Source organism: Perognathus longimembris, chromosome 1 (assembly GCF_023159225.1).
Source record: "Perognathus longimembris pacificus isolate PPM17 chromosome 1, ASM2315922v1, whole genome shotgun sequence".
Lineage (NCBI taxonomy): Eukaryota > Metazoa > Chordata > Mammalia > Rodentia > Heteromyidae > Perognathus > Perognathus longimembris.
The window spans coordinates 67329334-67351266 of NC_063161.1; the positions used below are offsets into that span (position 1 = coordinate 67329334).

The 21933-nt window shown below is 41.4% G+C and overlaps 1 protein-coding gene across 3 annotated transcripts in view; it reads left to right on the forward strand.

Annotated features, from left to right (window-relative positions):
* Positions 1-21933, forward strand: part of Fgd4 (FYVE, RhoGEF and PH domain containing 4) — a 194132-nt gene that overhangs the window by 52208 nt on the left and 119991 nt on the right. Inside the window, exon 1 of one of the 3 annotated variants that reach the window (XM_048367104.1) lies at positions 20417-21044. The exons of the other annotated variants lie outside the window; for them this stretch is intronic. The gene's annotated coding sequence lies outside the window, so the exon portion shown is untranslated. Of the gene's footprint in view, positions 1-20416; positions 21045-21933 lie in introns of those variants that run through there. 3 annotated transcript variants of the gene reach the window in all.

The following is a 21933-nucleotide window of genomic DNA, read 5'->3' on the forward strand; positions in this document are numbered from 1 at the left end:
AAGTGGATCTGTGGCTTGACTGGTAGAGTGATAGCCTTGACCAAAAAGCTCAGAAACAGTGCCCAGACCCTGAGTTCAAGCCTCAGGATGGGCACAGAAATAAATAAACAATACCCACAGGCCCTGGGTTTATATCCTATTACTGACACACACACAAAAAGCATGGCATTGGACTGTGCTTTCCATTCCCCAAGGCTCCCTGGTGTACTATGATATGTGGAGAAGCTGTCCTATCCACAGACTTCCTCTTCAAGAGAGTGACAGTGTGTTGTCTTGCTTAGTGCAAGTCAGAATCTGGTATGTAGAATTGATTGTGGTAAAGCCAGAGGGCAAGCCCTGGGGCAAAAGAATCTCAGAGCCTCTGTCACTTGGAACTTCCGTGCACAGCTTGGAGGATGAGGAAGGACAAAGGGGATGGCAATAGAACTTGCTTACATTTTTACTCTGTAGCTTGGGTTGTATATGAGTTTATTCATAGTGAGTAGCCCTTTGGGTTTGTTCAATACTTCGTAAATTTCTCCTTGTCCAATTTGGAGCTCGATTTAAAAAAGAACAAAAAGCAAATTACTGTTCTTGCAATAGTGATTTGATAGAGTTTATATTTATCTCTCAGGTTTGATAGAACCTAACTGGCATTAGATCTTTGACATTTATTTTATCTTTTTCACTTATTGTTGTATTGTTGCTATAATGGTTTGGGTTTGGGATATATATATTGGGATATATATATATTCTCCATAGCATCAGTAAATTGTTGTTAAATGTTGAAATTTTGTGTGTGTGTGTGCCAGTACTGGGTTTGAATGTAGGGCCGGCCTACTTTTGATCTTGCTTAACTTTTTCACTCTAATCTATCTCTCTGCCACTTGAGCCAAACCTCTACTTCTGGCTTTTTGCTGGTTGTTGGAGATAAAAGTCTCACAGATTTTTGTGTCTGGGTTGTCTTTGAACTAGGGTCTTCAGATCTCAGCCTCTGGGTCTCAGAGTTCAAGCTTCAGTATTGGAATAAAGCAAAACAGGATAAGAAACCAATGTTAGTGGTATCACAATCCCAGACTTCAAACTCTACTACGGAACTATAGTAACAGAAACAGCTTGGTACTGGCATAAAAACAGGCCCAAAGATCAATGGAGCAGACTAGAAGACCCAGAAATAAAGCCATATACTTACAGTCATCTGATATTTGACAAGAGAGCAAAAAATACGCACTAGAAGAATAGACAGCCTTTTCAATAATTTTTGTTGGGAAAACTGGATATCCGTATGCAGAAAACTAAAATTGTATCCTGGTTATTACCATGTAACAATATCAACTCAAAGTGAATCAACCTCAACATCAGACCTGAAACTTTGAAACTACTGCAAAATGGAGTAGGAGAAACATTAAAACATATAAGGATAGGCAGAACCTTTTTGAAGAGTCCTAGAGGCACAGCAAATAGGGGATAGACTTGTCAAACAGGATTATATCAAATTTAAAAGTTTCTACACAGTAAAGGACCTAGGTACTAAGGTAGAAAGACAGCCAACAGGCTGGGAGATTATCTTTACCAGCAGTACAAAACACTCCCCAATTAGTAAACAAATCAGTAAATGGGCAAAGAAACTGAAAAGAGACTTCGCAGAAGTAAGAATGGCAAATAAACACATGAGGGAAATGCAGATCAAAACAATATTGAGCTAGGCACCAGTGGCTACAATCCTAACTACTCAGGAGGCTGAGATCTGAGGATTACAGTTCAAAGCTAGCCTGGGCAGGAATGTCCATGAGTCTGTTCTCTCCAATTAGCCACCAAAGTAGAGCTGTGGCTCAAAGTGGTACAGTACTAGCCTTGAGCACAAAAGCTCAGTGACAGGCCCTGAGTTCAAGCTCCAGGACTGGCACACACACACACACACACACACACACACACACACACACACTAGAGATTCCATCTCACCCTAGTTATATTGGCCAACATTGTGAATTCAAACAATAACAAGTGGGATGAGAATATGGACTAGTGGCAAGAGTACTTGCCCCGTATACATGAAGCCCTAGGTTCGATTCCTCAGCACCACATATATAGAAAAGGCCAGAAGGGGTGCTGTGGCTCAAGTTGGCAGAGTGCTAGCCTTGAGCAAAACGAAGCTAGGGACAGTGTTCAGGCCCTGAGTCCAACCCCCCTGGCAAAACAAAAAACAAAAACCCAAACCAAAACAAAAACAATAACATTCTGGTGAGAATATAGAGAGAAAGAAACCCTATTGCACTGTTCCTGGGAATGTAACAATCACTCTGGATGGCAGTTAGTCCGCAAAAAAAAAAAAATAGGCTGGGAAAAAAAATAGGCTGGGAATATGGCCTAGTGGCAAGAGTGCTCGCCTGGTATACATGAAGCCCTGGGTTCGATTGCTCAGCACCACATATATAGAAAATGGCTAGAAGTGGTGCTGTGGCTCTAGTGGCAGAGTGCTAGCCTTGAGCAAAAAAGAAGCCAGGAACAGTGCTCAGGCCCTGAGGGCCCAGGACTGGCAAATAAATAAAAATAAACAGAACTTCCCTATAATCCAGCCATACCACTGTTGGCATCTGCCCAGAAGATTACAAGTCAGGATACCATAAAGATGCTTGTACATCCATGTTCATTGCTCCACTATTCACAATAGCCAATTTATGGAAACAGGTACAGATGGTTTACAATAGATGAGTGGATCAAAAAAACTGTGATACTTACGCACAATGGAATTTTGCTCATCCATTGGAAAGAATATTAGAATATTATGGGAAGTGGTGCTGTGGCTCAAGTGGTAGAACACTAGCCTTGAGCTCAAAGAGGCTCAGGCACTGTCCCTGAGCTGCTTTTGCTCAAGGCTAGCACTCTACCACTTGATCCACACCTGTGCTTCTGGCCTTTTCTTTTTGTAATTTACTGAAGATAAGAATCTCATGGGGGCTGGGAATATGGCCTAGTGGCAAGAGTGCTTGCCTCATATACATGAAGCCCTGGGTTTGATTCCCCAGCACCACATATATAGAAAACGGCCAGAAGTGGCGCTGTGGCTCAAGGGGCATAGTGCTAGCCTTGAGCAAAAAGAAGCCAGGGACAGTGCTCAGGCCCTGAGTCCAAGCCCAGGACTGGCCAAAAAAAAAAAAAAAAAAAAAAAAGGAATCTCATGGATTTTCCTGTCCAGACTTAGAACCATGATCCTCAGGTCTCAGCCTCCTAACTAGCATTAGCAGGCATGAGCCACCAGCACCCAGTCAGAGGTTCCTTTTTAAAAATTTTAAATTAGCTAAAATAAAGTTAAGGTCACTTTCTTGGTCACTCATGTTATGTTTCAAATGTTCCTGTGGCCTCTTGATTGTCACAGCCACAGAGTATTTCCATCTCCCATAATGTACCACTGGGCAGCTTTGGTTGGGCAAGTGATGTCAGAAGTAACATTGGTTTGTACTTTTTTTTTTTTTGCCAGTCCTGGGGCTTGGACTTAGGGCCTGAGCACTGTCTCAGGCTTCTTTTTGCTCAAGGCTAGTACTCTACCTCTTGAGCCACAGTGCCACTTCTAGTCTTTTCTGTTTATGTGGTTCTGAGGAATTGAACCCAGGGCTTCATGCATGCTAGGCAAGCACTCTACCACTAAGCCATATTCCCAGCCCCTGGTTCGTACATTTAAAAAAAAATAAATTATTTGAAATTTAAAAGTAGATAAAGAGAAGAAATGGGCTTAATTTTGTGATTTTCTGTTGAGGCTGTGTCCTATATTTTAATAAGGAAGTGAAACATTTGCTTCATGTTTGAAGTAGGAGCTCACTCCTACTTTTTTCCTTTTGCTTGAATAACAGCTACATCTCTCCCAGCCCTCAAATCACAGTCCAGTTTATATAGAATATGGGCAAAACAGAGGAAATAGAGGAAAAGAAAAATAAAGTTGGAATGTGTAGAGATATCTGTAACTTTGTGTTGTCTTCTGTCTCCTAGAGATCGACTCAGCCATGGTAACAACCATCACAGAGGAAGTACAGCAGACCCTAAACTAGAAAGCTATTTCCAGCTTAAAGCGACCTTGAGGAAGTGACATATTGGCTCTTCTTGTTCTTTGTCACAACTAGTAAACTAGGATGAAAGCTGGGTAAACTATATAAAGACTGCACGATATGCTGTTCTAAAGCCATCACACTCCACTGGGTTAGGTATAAAAATAGTTGGCTTTACAAGTAGGTTAAATACAAAGTTTTGACACTTGCATGATCAGAATGACCTTTAAGGTAGAAAGAGGAAGTTTATCAAGTGTAAAAATGTTCTTGGTTTTTAGTTTAGGAAGAACGCATAACAATTAAACAAAAACACAAGGCAAAAGTTTTAGTTACAGATGGGCTACAGATGGCCTTAGGTTCCCATCCATTAAATACACATGTCAGGTAACAGGTTTTTGTGTTGTTTTAGTGTCTTTGTGTTACATATTTAGTGTTGTTATGGGGGGGTCACATGGTAAGTCAAGTGTACAACTCTAATTCCTGGCGATAAGTTGATTTTAGCAGACAAGGGATGTAATAATGATGTGGTTGGGAATAGATAAATAGATTTGATTATTCTCCTTTTATGAACCTTTATATTTGGCTATGTAATTCTTAGTGTATATGTATGGGGGCGGGGAAAGTAATGCCACTTTTAGCTTTCTAACATCCGTTGGAATCCATGGTGCTGAAAACAATTTTAATGTATGTGTGTAGAGTACATTGGTCAACAATCTTGATTTGAAGCCAAAAGAGATAAATTTGTTTTTAGAGTCTAGCAGGAGCTGGTACTCATGCTTTAGCTTACTCACTTAGCTTCTCAGGTAGCTGAGATCTTATTCAAGCCAGCCTGGGCAGTCTGTGAGACTTTTATCTCCAGTTAACCAACAAAAGGCCAGAAGTGGCTCAAGTGGTAGAACTCCTGCTTTGAGAGAAAAAAAAAAGTGGGAACACAAAGCCCCAAGTACAAGCTTTGCAGTACTGGCATACACACTGAGTTACCTGGGCTGGCACTGGTGGCTCATGCCTGTAATCTTAACTACTCAGGAAGCTGAGATCTGAGAATCATAGTTTGAAGCCAGCCCTAGCAGGGAAATCAGTGAGACTATTATTACCAAGTAATCAGCAAAATCTGGAAGTGGAGTTGTACTTCCATGTGGTAGAGCACTAACTTTGAGCACAAAAGTTTAGGGACAGTTCCCACGCCCTGAATTTAAGATCTACAACCAGCATCCCACCCCAACATCCCCCCTCCCCCACCCAAATACCTAGGGTCCCTTTGTGGCTGCCATACTTATTTCTGAGGAGGAAATGGAAGGTTCCTTGACTTTGGGGAGTGGGGGAGGGATAGAAAGAGCTTATATAGTTTTACTATTCAACATTTTTTATAGCATTTCTTTTTTTCCCCCCTCTGTTTGTTTGTTCTGGTCCTGTGGCTTGAACTTAGGGTCTGAGTACTATCCCTGAGGTTTTTTTGCTCAAAGTAAGGCTAGTGCTCTACCACTTGAGCCACAGCTCCACTTCTGGCTTTTGGGTAGTTAATTGAAGACTTAAGAGTCTTGTGGACTTCCCTACCCAGGCTGGCTTTGAACCATAATCCTTAGATCTCAGCCTCCTGAGAAGCTAGGATTACAGATTTGAGACACTAGCACCCAGCTCTTACAGCATTTCTTAAAGCTTTCGAGGGGCTGGGGATATAGCCTAGTGGCAAGAGTGCCTGCCTCGGATACACGAGGCCCTAGGTTCGATTCCCCAGCACCACATATACAGAAAACGGCCAGAAGCGGCGCTGTGGCTCAAGTGGCAGAGTGCTAGCCTTGAGCGGGAAGAAGCCAGGGACAGTGCTCAGGCCCTGAGTCCAAGGCCCAGGACTGGCCAAAAAAAAAAAGCTTTCTAATGGCACTCCTAAGATTGTTCAAGACCTGTTTGTAAAGGATAGTTCTGAAGCTCAAGGCAGTGGGTGCAATCAAAGCACATGTAGTTCATCCCATCCTCACTTTACCCACAGTATTCACCAGCTCACTGACTTCTTGTTGAAATACCCATCATGGGGTTTTGAAACATACTACTTGCGTAGTTCTTTGGGGCGGTCTCACAGCCAGAAGTTGTGAAATATACTCTGCACTTCCTATTGTTTAGTTCTTTACCATGTTGAACACAAGATGTGTGCCTATGTGCTGTCTCGATACAGAATGCCTGTAGACTTTATCAAGTCACAAATGCAGATTTTTCCTTGGGCAGCAGGAAATAAATTGATCAGAAGAGCCAAAGGTGCTGCCAGATGTCATTTGAAGCAAATCCTTTATGGGGTGCTGTGAGTATTCTCATTTTAGCATTGATGGTTCTGAACTATCTCAGGATACAATTATGGAGTTGTGTGTGTGTGTGTATGTGTGTGTGTGCGCGTGTGCGTGCACATGTTTGCATCTAGGACTTGAACTCAGGGGCCTGAATGCTATCCCTGAGCTTTTGTGCTCAAGGCTAGCACTATACCATTTGAGCCACAGCTCCATTTCTGGCTTTTGGTGGTTTATTAGAGATAAGAGTGTTACAGACTTTCCTGCCTTGGCTGGCTTCAAATTGTGTTCCTTAGACCTCAGCCTTCTGAGTAGGTAGGATTACAGGTGTGAGCCACTAGTGCCCAGCTATTGTTTTTTTGTTTTTGATATATACAGAGTACATGAGGCAATGAAGTTACTGGTATTTGTCTTTGTCAGCTGTGAAGTGACAGTAGGAAAATTGTACTACTGGAAAAAATATTGTGGATCATGCTTAGAAAAGTTTCATGCTGTGTGTTTTCATAGAGGTATATGATCTGGTTTTCAGGGTCCAAGAACAATTATATGAAGGAAAAGCCTGCCTGCCTGCCTGCCTGTCTTTATGTCTCTTTATGGACCCTAGCACAACAGCATATCCTGAGGGCAATCTCTTTGTAAGGACTGCATGAAATCACCTGTGACTTACCAGCATCTGAGGTCTGGGTGACGTGACCAGATCCTTCTCTTAAAGTTAGTCATAGAACTGTTTTAGGCAAATGTCTGTTCAGAAAAAAATTGAGATTTTTTTTATAAATAGGAGAAAGAAAAGCAAGCATCCCAGGCATAACCCGATAATGTTTTGGCATTTTTTCCCTTTGTAAAGCTGAGACCATATTGTATGGGCATTTTATATCACATGGGAGGCCCCCATGAACATGACATGATTTATAGCTACTAAAAATTCTCAGGAAATACCCATTTCAGTTATACATATGATATACATATGATATATATGATACTCTCTGACAACATAGTTCCTTACATTAGTTAACACATTAATTTTGTTAGTGTGTGTGTGTGAGAGAGATTGAGAGAGAGAGATTGAGAGAGAGAGAGAACACAGTTACACTCAGGGCTTGAACTCACAGCCACATACTCTTGTTTGGCTTTTACACTCAGGGCTTGTACTCACAGCCACATACTCTTGTTTGGCTTGCTTGCTGTGCTGGCACTCTACCACTTGAGCCACACCTCAGATATGGCATTTGGCTTGTTAATTGGAAATTCATCTCACAGGCTTTTCTGCCTATGTTGGTTTTGAACCTGGATCCTCAGATCTCAGCCCTCTGAGTATCTACAGTTATAGGTATGATCTGCCAGTGCTCAGCTCTAGATTTTTTCAAAAAGGTTTTTAAGCTTTTGGTTTATAAATAGTTGTGAGAAGAAAACCAGTTTTTAAGATTATCTTGGAAGATGCCTCAAGGAGAACCACATTGTATGTGTAGTCTTGATTTTAAGATATTAATAATATCTTGATCTTAGATTCTTAAAAAAATTTAATCAGTGTATAATAGTCATAAGGGATTTTATTGTTACATTTCCATATATGTGTGCAGTCTGTTCCAACCAATTTCATTTCTTCTTTTACTTTCTCTCACTCCTTCAACCTTCCCAAGATAATTTCAACAGGTTTTCATTGTTCTATTTTCATAGTTGCTATCTATTTTGATGTTGCTCATTATCTTTCATTTTTCTGGTTAGCTCAGCCTCCTGCTTGTTCTACTCCTAGCCTACCTCTCTTTCCTGCACTTCCTATCCATTTGGTCTCCCTTTTGACCAAGTCTTTAAAGCTGCTTTCAAATGTATTTGCAATCTACTTCAATATTATTCACTTCTATATTTTTTCCGGGGAGAGGGTGGTCCTGGGGCTTGAACTCAGGGCCTGGATCTTGTCACTGAGCTTCTTTTTTTCCTCAAGGCTAGTGCTCTGCCACTTGAGCCAGCTCCACTTCTGGCTTTTTTGGTAGCTTGTTGGAGGTAAGAGTCTCACAGACTTTCCTGTCTGGGCTGGCTTGGGACTATGATGCTTAGAACTCAGTCTCTTGAGTAGCTAGGAATGACAAGCACCCAGCTATATCTATCTCTTTCTTCTGCCTTTTTTTTTTTTTTTGCCAATTAAAAAGTATTGTTAGTGGGCTGGGGATATGGCCTAGTGGCAAGAGTGCTTGCCTTGTATACATGAGGCCCCAGGGCCAAGCCCCAGTCCAAGCCCCAGGACTGGCCAAAAAAAAAAAAAAGTATTGTTATTATAAAGGTGATATGTAGAGGTATTTACAGTTACATAAGTCAGATAAAAAGTACATTTCTTTTTTGGACAGTATCACATGTCATCCTCTCCCCCACCCCCCCTTTCTCTCTCTCTCTCTTTTTTGCCAGTTTTGGTGCTTGTGGACTCAGGGCCTAAGCACTGTCCCTGGCTTCTTTTTGCTCAAGGTTAGCACTCTACCTCTTGAGCCACAGCGCCACTTCTGGCCTTTTCTGTATATGCGGTGCTGAGGAATCAAACCTAGGGCCTCATGTATATGAGGCAAGCACTCTCGCCACTAGGCCATGTTCCCAGCCCCCTTCTCTCCTTTTTTAAGACTCTTTTTTTAAAAAGAACAAATCCACATGAATAGAAAAGGCCAGAAATGGTGTTGTGGCTCAAGATGGCAGAGTGCTAGCCTTGAGTAAAAAAAGCCAGGGACAGTGCTCAGTCCCTGAGTTTAAGCACCAGAAGTGGCAAAATAAATAAATAAATAAATAAAATATTGGATTAAGATTTTCAGTAAACAAGTATATATACATTTATTCAGACTTCTAGGTCTCACACTTAAAAAAATAGCTGCTATGTAAAAGAGATAAAGCAGGGTGGGATCTGGTATTACAAATTAAATTTACAAAGGAATTTTATAGAATTGCTGGACCAGTAAGGAAAGTTGAAAGAGCATCATGTAGCCAGGGATGCTGCTTCTATGCCCAAGACCTTGTGCAGGTAGAAAACTAGACTAGTCCTGCAAGACTAGTCAAACATGGTTTGTGCATACACTGCCTGGAAAGACACAGATTCACAGTGCACTGGCACATGTTTTCCTTTGTTTCACCAGTTTAGAAATTACCTGAGCTTCTCCTAGTAACAGCTTCAGAGAAAAGCAACTGCTTTTTGTCCTTTATTCTCTTCATACCCCTCCCATCTACTCTCCAGTCACAGACAAAATATACTGGCCATTCTTAGGAGTGAATGGATCTGATTTTAGAAGATTCCTGGGCTGGGAATATGGCCTAGTGGCAAGAGTGCTTGCCTCCTACACATGAAGCTCTTGGTTCGATTCCCCAGCACCACATATATGGAAAACGGCCAGAAGGGGCACTGTGGCTCAGGTGGCAGAGTGCTAGCCTTGAGTGGGAAGAAGCCAGGGATGGTGCTCAGGCCCTGAGCCCAAGGCCCAGGACTGGCCAAAAAAAAAAAAGTACCAAAAAATTTAAGGAAAATGGATTCATTGGATGCTTTTCTAATAAAGAGCATTATAAAAAAAAATAAAAAAATAAATTCCTAAGTGCTGCATCTAATCTAAAACTTAAAAGCACATAGGTAAATTTTGGTGAAAATAGAAATATCTGGGATAATGTGATTTAACCTTGTGGGGTTTTTTTGTTTTGTTTGTTTGTTTGTTTGTTTTTCAGTCTTGGGGTGTGAACTCAGGGCCTGAGCACTGTCCCTGGCTTCCTTTTTGCTTAAGGCTAGCACTCTACCACTTGATCTACAGTACCACTTCTGGCTTTTTCTGTTTCTGTGGTGCTGAGGAATCAAACGCAGGGCTTCATGTATACGAGGCAAGCACTTTACCACTAGGCCATACTCCCAGCCCGATAATGTGATTTATATACATACCCAACTCTAGAGAGTTGGAGCCTTGGAATTAGTTTGAATTAGAAAATTTGAGTGTTTTGGGCTGGGAATATGGCTTAGTGGTAGAGTGTTTGCCTAGCATGCATGAAGCCCTGGGTTCAATTTCTCAGTACCACATAAACAGAAAAAGGCAGAAGTAGTGCTGTGGCTTAAGTGGTAGAGTGCTAGCCTTGAGCAAAAGAAGCTCAGGCACGGTGCCCAGGCTCTAAGTTCAAGCTCCAGGACTAGCAAAAAAAGAAAGAAAGAAAAAAAGAAAATTTGAGTGTTTTAAAGATTTGACTTTAGACACTGAGGGAATTTAATTTTCTTTACCCTGCCTTTGTCTTCCCCTTGCTAGTTTAGGTGGTGATATAAAGTGTTGCCCTGACTTCTTACAATCTCATTTAAGTTTTCTGATATTCATTTTGTTGATTGTTGGAAAGTTTTGCTCTGTGGAGGTTCATTCATGAATATTCTGTACATTAGTCAAGTCAATCATATACGTGAGCAAATATATGCTTTTGTGTTTGTTTCCATGGGAGGTTGTATTTTAAGCTTAATAATATCAGCATTTGGGAGAAAATATGCATTCTTTTTGTAAGTGGAAGCAGTGGAAAGGAGTGGATGAATGAAAGAAGAAAAGAGGGGAGCAAATATGTACATATGTGATAAAGGAAGTGGGAAACGTGAAATGAGTCTGTGGGGAAGAAACAGACAGGATGTGGGAGAATGATGGAAGGGTGACTCTGAACAGGAAGAACTACACACTTGGATATGTTAAAGTTGTAACCCCTTGAACAACTTTTAGAAGATCAGAAAAAAAAAATAAAGTAAAAATAGCTGGGTGCCAATGGCTGTAATCCTACCTACTCAAGAGGCTGAGAGCTAAGGATCATGGTTTGAAGCCAGCTTAGGCAAGAAGTTCAGGAGAATCTTATCTCCTATTTACTACCAAAAAGCTGGATGTAGAGCTATCGGTCTAGTGGTAGAGCACTAGCCTACCTGAGTTCAAGCCCCTGGACCAGCACAAAACAAATTTAAAAAGTTAAAAACAACAACAACAACAAAAACTTTGGCTGGGAATATGGCCTAGTGGCAAGAGTGCTTGCCTCGTATACATGAAGCCCTGGGTTCGATTCCCCAGCACCACATATATAGAAAACTGCCAGAAGTGGCGCTGTGGCTCAAGTGGCAGAGAGCTAGCCTTGAGTAAAAAGAAGCCAGGTACAGTGCTCAGGCCCTGAGTCCAAGCCCCAGGACTGGGGAAAAAAACCAAAAAAACAAAAAAACTCAAAACACCTGACTTCTGTATAAATGACTAAAATTGTGTTAACTCTGTGCTACACTTAATTTCATTGTCATTTAAAAATAGAACATGTTCTATTAAATCTCAGATTACATATGCATACTATGTGAATATTTTAAAAAGTGATATGTACATATGTGTTCATTAAAAAGAAGCCAAAGGGAAATTTACGTGTTTTTTATTTCTTTGTGCTGGTACTGGGGGTTGATCTCAAGGCATCACACTCTCCTTTGGCTTTTTAGCTGAAGACTGGCCTTCTACCACTAGAACCATAGCTTCACTTCCTGCTTTTTGCTGGTTGATTTGAAGATAAAACCTCTCAGATTTGTCTGCCAGTCTAGCTTCCAACTATGATCTTCAGATCTCAGTCTGCTGAGTAGCTAGGATTACCGATGTGGGTTATCAGTGCCTGGTTCAAAGTGGGATTTATTCTATAGAAGACCTATGTGTTTTATTTTCTGACAAATATATATATACTTACACACACACACACACACACACACACACACGCACACGCCTGGTACTATAAGTGATGAAAAACTCAGGATTGTGCTGACAGCCACCATAGTACAAGTGTTTCTGGTTTTGGGTTTTTTTCTTGGTATCTCTTGCCTTCCAGCCTTCAGTTCAATTTTGTAAGTTTTAAATTTTAACCAGTTGGCCTCTTGTTCGTAGTTTATACACTCTTGGCATTTTTCCAGCCCATTTGTCTAATCTTTCCCACTCGTTTACTCCTCTGACCTTATAGCTAACACCTTCTATTGCATGTGGAGTTGATAAAGTAGCTGAATAATAAAACATCACATTGTATCACTGACCACTAAGATGACAGCTCTCTTAACATTGACACGGGATGCTCCACCTATATAATTGTCTTTAGAAGTCTGTATTGTAGGGGGCTGGGAATATGGCCTAGTGGCAAGAGTGCTTGCCTTGTATACATTGAAGCCCTGGGTTTGATTCCCCAGCACCACATATATAGAAAATGGCCAGAGGTGGCGCTGTGGCTCAAGTGGCAGGGTGCTAGCCTTGAGCAAAAAGAAGCCAGGGACAGTGCTCAGGCCCTGAGTCCAAGCCCCAGGACTGGCCAAAAAAAAAAAAAAAAAAAAATGCAATCAAGCTTTAAAAAAATTCACACACAAATGAAAATGGAAAAACTGCCAATAACCTGATTTCTGCCCCCTATTTTTCCACTGGCAACCATATACTTAGGTACCTTTTTTTTTTTTTTTTCTGCCAGTCCTAGGCCGTGAAGCCTGAGCACTGTCCCTGGCTTCTTTTTTGCTCAAGGTTAGCACTCTGCCACTTGAGCCACAGTGCCACTTCTGGCCATTTTCTGTATATGTGGTGCTGAGGAATCGAACCCAGGGCCTCATGTATACGAGGCAAGCACTCTTGCCACTAGGCCATATTCCCAGCCCCTTAGGTACCTTTTGACCCCATGGGGGGGAAAAAGAAATCTACCATTAACTTTGAGAATGAAATGCTTCCCATCTGAAGTGGATTCTTGTTTTTGTTTTTGTTTTTTTGGCCAGTCCTAGGCTGTGAACTCAGGGCCTGAGCACTGTCCCTGGCTTCTTTTTTTGCTCAAGGCTAGCACTCTGCCACTTGAGCGACAGCGCCACTTCTGGCCATTTTCTGTATATGTGGTGCTGAGGAATCGAACCCAGGGCCTCATGTATACGAGGCAAGCACTATTGCCACTAGGCCATATTCCCAGCCCCTGAAGTGGATTCTTAAGCACATTCTCCACGTATAATTGTTAAGTTTGGCATGGATAGCACACAGATTGGTATCTTAAAAAACGCCAACCAGATAGGCCTCACTTGCCTCCTGCAAAGCACCAGTAGCTGCGCTCTGGAAGCGCAGATCTGTTTTGAAGTCCTGAGCAATTTCCTGCGAATCAGAAGGTCAGTGGGCTTCTGGTAGCATCTAATTTCACAGAAGCGCCTCAGTACCAGACCTGTAACGATGGGGTTTCTTCACCCATCCAGTGGAGGGCATACTCTTGCGAGCAGCTTTTGTTGCCAGTTGTTTCCTGGGTGCTTTACCACCGGTGGATTTGCGGGCAGTCTGCTTGATGAGCCATGATATAGAGAGGCCTTTCTCCTTCGGCTGGAGCTCAGGAACGAGAGGCGGCGCTGGCACAGCACCTGTGAACACAATTCGAGTTTGTTGTATGTTCTGTGTAGCAGTCTTTTGTCAGAAATAGTAATTATAAATATTTTACCCCTTAGATTTTTTTTTTACATCTTTCCCTCTTTCATACCTTTTTTAAATTTTTGTTTGGTTTTCTGTTTCTTAAGCATTTCTTCTTTTTTTGGTGTGTTTGGTGGTATCCTTTGAACAGTGATGTCTAATTTTAGTCTTTCTTTGTCTCTGCCTTGCTTACAAACCTTTGCCTACCTGAAAGATATAAAGATATTTTCCTATGGTATTTCTAGCTTTCTTGTTTCTTTTTCAACATTAGATCTATGATCCACCTGGAATTGATGTGTGTAAATGATAGATGAGTCCAGGTTCATGTCTGTCCTGTGTGGACACTCAGTTGATTGAGCATCTTTTAGAGAAAACACTTTGATTTCAATGGCTACTTTTGTGACCTCTACTGTTTTTAAATTACTTTATTTTATTGTTATTATTAAGGTGACATGCTGAGGGTTGACAGTTACATAAGTCAGGTTATGAGGACATCTCTTTTTTGGACAATGTCACTACTTCCCTTGCACCTTATTGTTTTGACTAAGCATTAAAATGATTGACATTTTCTTAATCTAAACTAGCTCAAATTCTTTTTGTAGTTTTGAGATTATTTCTCAGCATCTCACCTAATAAAGTATTTGTGAGTCACAGAGAGTTTTTCACTAATAAGGTAGCAGTGGTTAGGTTGTGCATTTTTGGCACGATAAGGAAAAGAGAATTGCTTAATATGCAGTTTGTGTGGTATTTCTAGGTAAAGTTTTTCTGTAACTTATCTTCAGTAAAGTTGGAGGAGGTTTGGATTGTGGTCATTCCCACTTTATTGAAAGGAAATTTTAGAGGAATCAGCCAATCAGAACTGTTCTCTGCTGCACTGTCTGGTGTGTCCACCATGGTGGAGACCTTTTTCTCATTTCTTAAGTAGGATTTTTTTTCCTCTTTTATGTCAGACTGGGCTTGCATTCAGAATCTTGCTTGGCTTTTCCACTCAAGGCTGGCAGTCTACCATTTGAGCCACAGCTGTATTTGTGGATATTTTCTGGTTAATAGAAGGTAAGAGTTTCACAGATTTTTATGTACAAGCTCTGTTTGCGATCTTCACATCCCAGCCTCCTAAGTAGCTAGGTTAACAGATGTGAGCCAATGGCCCCCAGCACTTTAGAGGACTTTGAACTGAGTGGTTCTTGCTGGGTGGAACATGAATTTTAACAAGCACCTGGGATATTGTAATTTGGTTCTTTTTTTTTTTTTTTTTTTCCCCGGCCAGTCCTGGGCCTTGGACTCAGGGCCTGAGCACTGTCCCTGGCTTCCTTTTGCTCAAGGCTAGCACTCTGCCACTTGAGCCACAGCGCCACTTCTGGCGGTTTTCTGTATATGTGGTGCTGGGGAATCGAACCCAGGGCCTCATGTATACGAGGCAAGCTCTCTTGCCACTAGGCCATATCCCCAGCCCCTGTAATTTGTTTCCTTTCTTTAATAATAAATAACATATCTGAGTGCCAACGGCTCAAATTGTAATCCTAGCTACTCAGGAGGCTGAGATCTGAGGCTCCCAGATCAGGCTCCCAGATCAGGAAAGTTAATGAGACTCTCATCTCCATTTCACTACCAAAAAGCCAAAAGTGGAGCTGTGCCTCAAGTGGTAGAGTGCTAGCCTTGAGAAAAAAAAAAAATGCTCGGGGATAGCACCCAAGCCCAAAGTTCAAGCACCAGGTCCAGCACACACATACACACAAGACAACCGAGGCTTTTAAGAAACGATGATGTAGGGGTGTGGGGGCTCTCTCCTGTAGGGAGCCGCAGCATGCATACACATACACATTCTGTCCTGTTCTCTCAAAACAAAATGGAAAAACCACAAATTGCCACTGGTGAAAAAAGAATTGATGTTACTTTGGTTTACCCTTTACTTTGGGCTAAAGTAGCATGTCTGGGGACAATAGAGTCCATACTTTTTTCACCCAAGATGATTTACATATTCGCCAAAGAAATCCTGTGGCAGGCAATCCTGTTTATGTAGCATTTTTGCAAAACAAGAAATTGATGCTGGGCACTGGTGGCTCACAGTTTGAAGCCAGACTGGGCAGGAAAATCTATAAGACTCCCACCTAGAAGTGAGCGGTGTCTCAGAGTGGTAGAGTGATTAGCAAAGAGAGCTCAGCAACAATGCTCAGACCCTGAGTTCAAGCTCCATGACACGCATCCAAAAAAAAAATCACCTACAATTAAGCAGCAAACAGCTGGAAGGAGAGATGTGGCTCAGGTGGTATAGAACCAGCCTTGAGCAGAAAAAGCAAAAAGAACCTAGTCCTTGTGTTCAAGACCCTGTACAGATACCAGAAAAAAAAAAACAATTCTTCCTGGATAAAGCCTGTGCAAGGAAAAGAACCAGGAAGGAAATATGGCAGACATAGCTTGGTTGGCAGAGAGGTTGCTGTAGTGGATATACAAATAATTGGGCCTTCTTCCTTTTGTTGCCTTTTTATGTAGAAAATCTTGTGGGAGTGCTGGCCCTCTGTCACATGCACTACCACTTTCATTCTAGGTCCTGTTCTTAGATTCTGGTACATGGGCTGGAAGACAATGGAGAACACCTGGAGGTGAACTTGGGGCTGGAGAGGTCATGGTTACTTCTTTTTTTTTTTCATGGTTACTCCTTGCTTGCCTTTTTTAGATTTATTGTTTTTCCTATTGCCCCTGGAACCAGTTTTCTGGATACTATGAGACAAGTTCCTTTTTAGGTGTTTTGGTTTTGTGTGTGTGTGTGTGTGTGTGTTTAGTGTTGCACTATCAAATACATCCACCTACAAGCTTAGTGGAGTGAATATTTTAAAATAGTGTAGGAAGCTGTTTGTCTGTGGCTCACACATATAATCCTAGCTACTCAGGAGGTTAGGATCTGAGGATTTCAGTTCAAAGTCAGCACAGGCAGGAAAGTCCATAAGATTCTTATCTCTAGTTAAGAGATCAACAACTACAAAAAGCTGAAACTGGAGCTGTAGCTCAAGGGGTAGAGCGCTAGCTTTTTGCATCACAAAAGCTCAGAGACAGTGCCCAGGCACTGAGTTCAAGCCCCAGGACGTGCACCAAAGAGAAAGGGGGGGAGGGAGGGATGGAGGAAGGAGAGAGAGAGAGAGAGAGAGAGAGAGAGAGAGAGAGAGAGAGAGAGAGAGAGAGAGAGAGAGAGAGAGAGGTGTCTCTGTGTGTATAGGATGTAGCTGGGCACTGGCTGACCATGCCTATAATCTTAGCTGCTCAGGAGGCTAAGATCTGGAGAATGGCAGTTTGAGGCCACCAGGCAGAAAAGTTTTCTAAACCCCATGTCCAAAATAAGTAAAAAGTAAGGTGGGAGATGTGGCCCAAGTGATAGAGCACTTGCCTAGCAAATACAAAGCCCTGAATTCAAACTCAACTGCCAAGGAAAAATGTAGAAGAAATAGTTTAGGACATTAAACAATTTGGAAAATGAGCCAGGTGTAGATGGATCCTACCTACCATCCTCCCTCCTTGGGAGATTGAGGATCAAGAATTGAGGTTTGATTTGAGACAGCAGAACACAGCTGAAGGTGAACTAAAAATTTAGCCTTCCTATGGAAACATGGCACACAGAAATGTCTTTCTGCATGTTTCTTTACTAATAAACTTTTTTCTCCCTTAAAAACAAAAACAAAATATGTATCTTTATACCAGCATACTTTAGAAATCTATATGCTTAGAAATCCATGTTCTTCACTTAACAAATCTCTACTATCCATTCATGTTTCTTCAATGTCTACCATATTATCTGAATAATATTTTGTTTTGTTAATATTTCCCTTAGGGACAGAGCAACACATCCTGGTAGGGAGCCTGCCACTGTTTTACTAATATATTTCTCATTTTCACAAATAATGCTAATACCTTTTGACTACCGAGAGAATTATTTGTAAATTTGTAATTTTATGAGATATATGTGTTTTTTTGCATGAGATATAGCTATTTGCAGGTTACTATTGGGAGATAACTGTGTTACTGTCATAAAAGGCCAATAATTCTGATGCTTTTGCGCCATTGCATGTATCAATGTTTTCTTCCCTCCACTTAAGAGCGCATTAATTTTATTCAGATGGATTCTCTAAATCTTTTCCACTCATTCTGACTTATAACAAAGATCCATCCAATCTCAGCCATCCATGTCACCTAGAATGATAGATTACTGACTCCTGAACACAGCAATGGATTAAAAGGGAGTCTTGTGGGTTAGGGAGAGGGGAGGTGGGGGGAAAATGAGGGAGGGGGGTAACAAGTATAACAAGAAGTGTACTCACTACCTTACCCTATGTAAGTGTAATTACTTTGACAATATAATTAAATTAAAATACAAAAAAAAAAAAAAAAGAGTTCAGGCTTGAAGCCAGCCTGGGCAGGAAAGTATATACTCTTATATTAACCAGCAACAGATGTGGAACTGTGGCTTAAGTGGTTGAACACTAGCCTTGAGTGAAAAAGCCAAAGAAAGAGTGTGAGGCTCTGAGTTCAGGCCGTTGCACTAGCATACACAGAAAAAATTTGGAAAACAAGAAAGGATATTAGCATATTTCTTATCTGCAGCTACTCGGTAAAATTTGAAGCCTTCATTAGCCCCGCTTGGTAAATTGAGATGGCATGGGATGTTTCATTGGATGTGTTTTGTTTTAGTGGCAGGATATTGTGTAGTAGTCCAGGCTGGCCTGGAATTCACTCTGTAGCCCAGGTTGGCCTCAACTTTGAAACTTCTAAGAGCTTGAATTATAGGCCTGTACCACCACACCCAGATAGAGATTTAAAACTTTTCAGGTTTTAACAACTTTTATCTCTTCCTTTAGATTTTCTTTCTCAGTAAGAATTCGTGCTTTTTCCCCAAATAATTCACACATAGTTTTCAATAGTATTCTTCCCTGGCTTCTACCTTTTTCTTGCTTTGTTAGTAAACCCAGTCTTATTGATGTGCTTTGCTTTCATAAAGGGATTGTATTGGTATATTTGGTTGCTTCATTAAGCTTCTGATACTAAAAATAACATAGCTCATGCTTGTAATCCTTGCCTCTCAGGAGGCTGAGATCTGAAGATCATGGTTTGAAGCTGGTCTTTGAGACCCTTCAGTTAACCAGCAAGAAGTGGAGGTGTGGCTTCATTGATAGAGTGCCAGCCTTGAGCAAAAAAGCCAAGCAAGAGTATGAAACCCTGAGTTGAAGCCCCATTATTGGGATAAAAAATTTAAAAAGAATAATCTGGAATTATGTCATTTGAAAGTAATAATTATGTTATTTTCCCTTTTCATATTTGTATTTCACTTTTTTTGTGTGTGTCCTGGTTCTGGGACTTAAACTCTGGGCATTCATAGCACTGTCCCTGAGCAATTTCAGCTGTTTTTTCATGTCAAGAAAATAACTCTGGGGCTGGGGATATGGCCTAGTGGTAGAGCGCTTGCCTCGTATACTTGAAGCCCTGGGTTCGATTCCCCAGCACCACATATACAGAAAATGGCCAGAAGTGGCGCTGTGACTCAAGTGGCAGAGTGCTAGCCTTGAGCAAAAAGAAGCCAGGGACAGTGCTCAGGCCCTGAGTCCAAGGCCCAGGACTGGCAAAAAAAAAAAAAGAAAAGAAAAGAACTCTGAAATTTAAGATAGAGAATAGTTATGAAGGAGGCAATTAATACCTAAGTTTGATTACAGTATACATTTTTGTTTTAACCTAAGGCCTTATCCTAACTACTTAGCTTCTTTGCCCTTAAAATTTTTTTGTGTGTATGTGTGGTCCCAATACTATGTCTTGAACTTAGGGCTTTATGTCTCACTTGGCTTTTTAACTCAAGGCTCTACCATTTGAGCCATACATACTTTTACTTCTGGCTTTTTCCATTAGAGATAAGTGTCTCATGGACTTTTCTGCCTTGCCTGGCTTTAGACTGTAATCCTCAGACCTCAGCCTCCCAATTAGCTGGGATTACAGGCATTTGAGCTATCAGTGCCCAGCTCTCAAACTTTCTGACACTTTGAGTGTTATAGTTGTGGGTAGTTGGTTTCTGGGTACTAAATTCCATTTCTAGCTTGTTTATATCCCTATGACCCTGGTTCCTTAGTAGCTATAGACTAGGTAAGGATGGGAATGGGGGAGGAGGAAAAAACAGATGTTTTCCTGCTGAGTTAGAATTTAACCTTTGTGGAGGTGAATTTCCAGAGTAAAGCTGTTGACACATGGCTTTCTCTCTTCCCAATCAATAAGCAATAAAAATTAATTCATGCAAATTTTCTTCCCAAAGAATTGATTTTGCAAACTTTTGGTTTTTGCTTGTATAGCCTTTGAACTCAGGTGCTGTCCCTTTGCTTTTTCTGCTCAAGACTAGTGCTTAAGCCATAACTCAAGTTCTGGGACTTTCCTGTCCAGGCTGGCTTGAAACTGCCGTCCTCAGATCTTAGCCTCCTGAGTAGTAGTTAGGATTACAGCCTGAGCTATGTAGGCCCAGCTGTTTGTTTTTAAAACTCCTTAAAAGTATAAAAGCAAGTTTTCGGGCTGGGGATATAGCCTAGTGGCAAGAGTGCCTGCCTCGGATACACGAGGCCCTAGGTTCGGTTCCCCAGCACCACATATACAGAAAACGGCCAGAAGCGGCGCTGTGGCTCAAGTGGCAGAGTGCTAGCCTTGAGCGGGAAGAAGCCAGGGACAGTGCTCAGGCCCTGAGTCCAAGGCCCAGGACTGGCCAAAAAAAAAAAAAAAAAAAAGCAAGTTTTCTATTTACGAGGTAGGTTGTAAATCAGAAAACAAGTTAGTGATGCAGCTTTAGATTTCTGAGATCTTGACTTTGTAAATTAACTTCCAAGGTCTCTTTCACCGTCCTCATTTCCCCCTTCTACTTTTCAGTCTGACCTTTCTCCCTGAATGAGCAGCGTAAGTTATCTGAAGGGCTTTGTACCTCCGAGGAGGATAAATTTGCCCACAGCTTTTAGTTGGGCTGTATTTCCTTGTTTAAATAGCCAGACACCTGCTAGGCAAGCCCTTGTGCCTTTTGCGTGGCTGTGTGTGTTCCTTCTTTGGGATTTGCAAGGGCTGGAGCACAAAGCCAGCAATTGTTGCCCAATAAGCAGTAGTCACACACACTTCTACCAATCGCCTTAGGAGGGCTGGTTACCATGGAATCCACCATCTGTTCACTCCCCGCCACTGGAATGTGATTCAGCCTTGTTGGGCTGGGAACTGGGGAAAGCAGGGCTGCCTGAGAGTGGGAGAGATGGTCTACCATGAATTGGGTTAAGGAGATATTCTGTGTTGGAACAAATGAAGAGTTACTTGAAACACTGATGACTTCTAGCCACGAGGAATACATTGAGCTTTTCCAGGTAAGCAACTTCAGTATTGTACATGGACTTTGTACTCCATTTGCTGTGGGAAATTATCTCCATGTGGTCCAAGGAGAGACATCTCTGAGCTCTCCTGAAAGACACCTCCCCATTAACATACTTGCCGGGTATTGGTTTTAAGCAGCTAAGGGATGCTTTACAAGTACATATTGACGCTGACAAATAATTATCCTTTAATCATAAATTTTTTTTCTGCTTGTGCAATTGTTTTATGATCCTCATCACAGTCATTTTTATAGTCATTTTTAAGGTTTCTTAGAATGACTTACACTAGGATTCTTGCTGAAATACGCCCAGGGCCACAATGTGTTCAGTGCCTGTTCTTATTATTTGAAAAATGCCTGGGGTCAGGGACATTTGTAGGTTATGGTTTAATTAATGATTCATCTAGCTCCTATGATTGGCCTTCCATTTAGCAGGTCACGTTTTGAAATGTGATGTTTATGCAGTTTTATTTTGCAATGCCTTTTTTTTTTTTTTGCTCAAGTTTTCAGGGCTGGAGCATGTGGAAACAATGTGACAGCTTTAGCCTGCAGGCTTGGAGTCTCCGTTCAGCTATAAAGAAAAGGGGCATAGGAAGACAGGGCTATTTCAAGGGCTTCCTTTGTTTTTCTATTTCAACAGCCCCTGTAAATATGTGTTGCATATTGTGAGCATTAGAAGGAGATTTTGGTTCTAACAAATGGATGACTGACATTTTTTTCTGTGCTGCTAAGAGGTTGGTTAGCTCAAACAAGGCACTTCTGTGTCCTTTGTAAAGCAGCATTGTACCCCGTTCTTCAATGTGGTATGCCCTAAAATATAAAAGTGAGAAACAAACAAAATAAAAAAGGCTGTCTCTACTCTGGATACTTCTTTTGTGTGTAAG